The sequence below is a fragment of the Aedes aegypti genome, chromosome 2 (genome assembly GCF_002204515.2).
Source record: "Aedes aegypti strain LVP_AGWG chromosome 2, AaegL5.0 Primary Assembly, whole genome shotgun sequence".
Lineage (NCBI taxonomy): Eukaryota > Metazoa > Arthropoda > Insecta > Diptera > Culicidae > Aedes > Aedes aegypti.
The window spans coordinates 281,801,688-281,805,953 of record NC_035108.1 but is presented as its reverse complement, the minus strand read 5'-3'; the positions used below and the strand labels follow the sequence as shown (position 1 = coordinate 281,805,953).

General features: G+C 36.6%; 1 long non-coding RNA gene across 1 annotated transcript; it reads left to right on the top strand.

Moving 5' to 3' along the window:
* Positions 1-1,362: 1,362 nt before the first annotated feature.
* Positions 1,363-1,929, top strand: LOC110675674. Its single transcript, XR_002499701.1, has 3 exons — positions 1,363-1,552; positions 1,630-1,703; positions 1,774-1,929. It is a non-coding gene; the product is annotated as an uncharacterized LOC110675674 (long non-coding RNA).
* The last annotated feature ends 2,337 nt before the right edge of the window (positions 1,930-4,266 follow it).

Sequence of the window (4,266 nt, the reverse complement as noted above, 5' to 3'; positions counted from 1 at the left end):
ATGAAACCACGATGACAGGCGAAATCCGCCAGTTTTCTCAATGTGGAGCTTAAGTGTTTTTTATTTGTGGTTGAATGAATGTTTAAATGTAATTGCTTGTTAGTTTCATTTTAATTCCTTTCCTACAATTAAAAAAACATTGGAACAGTGAAAAAGAACCTGAAATATATGTCTTTCCTATCTGAAGTTCCCGTAAAACATACTGGAAAAAATGTTTAGAATCCAATGAAACGCTCTGTAAAAGGTACGCACATGCCTGATAACTGCTACGTGAAACTCCGGTGGATCGACAAAAGTTCATTAGCTCGTGAGTTCATTCAGTGCCACCTATGATTCACGTAGCTGCTACATGAAAAGTGCGATGGAAAAAAACTACGTATGTTTTCACGTAGCCTTGACGTGTGGATTTTTTGAGTGCAGGATCCTGCTGGATTACATGACATATAATTGAAGTTTACATGACATATCATGTAAATATTTATGATATACCACGCTCCAATTATGTGCATCATATGTCTCAGAAATTTACACGTTTCGTTCGAACTGTGTGTATTAACTCCAATTACCTACTTGTATATTAGGCAAAAATCTGGAATTATGTTGTCTGTTTCTCGAAATGTTCTTACACGGGAAAAAAATCTGTGGTAAAAATAACTATTTTAGCTGACTACGCCCATTCTTAAAACTACCATGGAAATTCAGACCAATTTACTATGTTTACGGTACACCCCACCGCATTACTGGTACATTTGACAGAAATAATTTACAACAATCTGATTCCAACTACAGATATGGTAAAATCAAGCGCATTTGTGGTCTGCTGAAAATTGCCGGTGCGAGCGCTTAAGTTAACCCCCTAAAATGGTAGTTTTTACCGCACAATTTTTTTGCGTGTAGTCGTTACTGAAAATGGGACAACTTGACCGATTTGACTGGAATTAGGATCATACACGCAAACAAATTTTGTTGTATAATCTACCGAATCCATGGTAGAATTAAGAACTGCACCAACGATTTTCAACCGACTACAAAAATCTGTTAAGTTTACTATAATCTGGTGAAAATCACTGAGCAGTGCAGTAAATTTGACTTTGTCCATAGTAGCATCCACTACAAAGCATTGTATTTCAATCCGTGACACCCACCGTACAACATTCTGTGGTCAAAAGTATGATGCTAAACTTCTCAAATCAAGAATGTTTCTAGTCAAAAATACTACAACTCTGGTTAAATCAACAGAAGAAATTTTCTTGTGTAGTAATGTTGACTACACGCTAAGATGAGGATACCCATAAATGGGTATTGAAATCACTCAAATTTGAGTTTTGGCCATGTTACCCATAATATGAGTGAAATATACCTATAAAAAGCGGTAAACTTTACTCATATTATAGGTAAACAGCCATTACCCATATTTGAGTGAAAATTTGAGGACTTCACAATTTTAAATTGTTTCCGTGATGAGAACATCATCTTAGCAACAAAATATTTTGTTTCATTAATTGATTGCTGTTCAAAAAGACTTTTATGATGATTAAAATTATAGAAAAAGGTAAGCTAATTCGAATAGATATGAATGCGCAGAAGTCAATATTCTGTGTACTTGATTGTCCACGCTTTTGCTCCCAGGCACAACAAAAAAACCTCGCCTTATTTCAATAACTGCGGAGGACATAATTCGGCCGAATACAAATCAAATGCTGGTAAGTTGGTATTAATAAAATAGGTAAGTGGATATAATTGCAATAAACATGATGTTTTTTTTTTTTACAGAATAGGATGTTGCGGGAGAAAGTGCAAAGAGCGTTGGAGGTCAAGTCTATGGACATTTCACTCCTGATCTAAACTTCCTGGATGACATTCTTAAAATAGTGTTATTTATTTATTATTGTGCTAGTTAGTAATTAATAAAAAGTTATAATTATTAAAATTATCATTTTATTTGATTATTTTCAGAGGGAAATCATTATCATTATACCCATACATGAGTGAAAAAATCCTGTATTTTTCAATGCTGAACATGTACCCATATATGAGTACACCCATATGATGCTTTACCCACAGACAAACAGACGTCACACTCTCATCACTGTCCATCGATCACCTTTTTAACGGTCGAATCAAAAATATGGTAGGTGGGCAATCCGCCACCCGCAGCGCTCGCATCATTTTTGTTCGTGTTTGACGTTTACACACTACCGCCATCTGTTGGCCTGTCGGCCAAACACACCGATTTTAGAATTGGGCGTACATGTCCTCGTGACTATGATTTTGATCGGGATTTGTTCTAAGTGTTACGTCTGTTTGTCTGTGCTTTACCTATAAATAGGTAAGGGCACTTTACCCATAAAATGAGTGTGTGCACTTTTCGGCGATTATGGGTAAACTTTACTCATATTTGGGTAGACTGATCTTAGCGTGTATGTTTTGGTAGAGTTAACAGATTTATGTAGTCGGTTGAAAATCGTTGGTGCAGTTCTTAATTTTACCATGGATTCAGTAGTTTCTACAATAAAATTCATTTCAGTGTAGCTTCAGCATTCACCCTATCCATTTGAAGAAGCAAATCTCAAGTACTATTCCATATATCGATGCGAAAAACTTATCACTATATTCTTTATATGTACTGCACAACCCATAAAATTTTCAGCTTCATCGTTTCACTAAAACTCGACATTTGCATCTGCGAAGTTTTGATGATAATTGTTAGAATGATATAAAAGATAGGGGAAATAACACGGTCTCCCGTATCACCTTAAGGTTTCAACAAGAAAATAAATATAAGAAGTGCTTTATTATCAATTCTAAGCAATTCTGGACAAACATTTCAAAAGGCCACATCGACATTGGTAAACATTGACTTTGCAAGACGCTGTTGAGCACAACTGAATTCAATCACACTCACCAATACAACTATCAGGAAGAGTTAACGCCAATTTTTCTGATAGCGGTGTTAGTTTGCGTGGGCGGGCTAAAAAGGGCTCAACAGCAACGATTCTAAAAAAAGGTCTCAAGACCTCTTGAGCCCTTTTCAAATGATTGTCTAGAATTCCACCAGCGGTTTTTGAAGGGATGCTTGGAAAAAATGGTTTCAGAAAATCCTTGGTTACTCCAACGCTAGTAATTTTCCGCAGAGATCCCACACTCAAAATAATCCACACGTCGTTGTTACGTGAAAACATACGTGGTTTTTTTCCATCGCACTTTTCACGTAGCACTTACGTGGATCATAGGTAACACCGAATGAACGCATGAACTAATGAACCTCATCAGTTCCACCGAAGTTTCACGTAACAGCTACATGAATTTTCGAAGTGTTTTAATTGATCCCAGGGGAATTTTCATTGAAAGCTATCGGCATCAATTCATAGAAACCAATTCTGTTATGCATGAGCTTTCTTTTTATTTTCAAATTGAAAGAAGGACAAAAAACTAAAGTATTGAACTTTTATACTCCATTAATGCTGTCAAAGCACTGAATGGCCACCATCGTGGTATTCTTGTTCCGAAAGGTCCATGAAACGCACGTTCCTCGCAAATTTGTCCAGTGCCAGTTCTGTTCAAAACGATGAAAATTCTGTAAATTGATATGACACAAGGTAAAACGTATTAATTAATTTGGGATTCTACGGATTTAAACAAATATTTACCTTGAAATTGTTCCTAAAATTATTTTGAAGTCCAGCAGCAGCAGCTTCTTGGAAAAATATTGGTCACCATTTTGACATTTGAGTTCAACAGGGAATGAACGCGATGACCAAATGAATTCTGATGCCTACGTGATTTTCACGTAAGTGCGATTGGTAGCTTCAGTAGCAATCACCGGGTCTGCATTTAGTGTTCATATATGCTCTGGTGATTATTACCTTAGTCAGGTGAATAGGAGGCAAAATGAATGCGGAATGATCTACGTGATTTTTCACGTAGCAATGACGTTTGGATTATTTTGAGTGGCAAGTATCCAACAAGCTGCACGGAGACGGAATTCAACTCAATTTTGGGTTGTTTCAACGCAATTCCGTAGTTGAGCCCAATAACTCAATTTTGGCTAAATTTCCAAGGTCCCCACTAGGTAGTTTGGCTTTAATTCCATTAGAAAAATATACTCAATTTTGGGTTGATTTAACGCAAAATTGAGTTCTTTCGACCCAAACATAAGAAAAGTTGCATTTACCCAAAGATGGCTTATTGGGCCAAAGTACCCCCATTGGGTAGATGCAGCTCTCTCTATTTTTGACAACATTCGTGTGGGAGAAAGAGAAAACC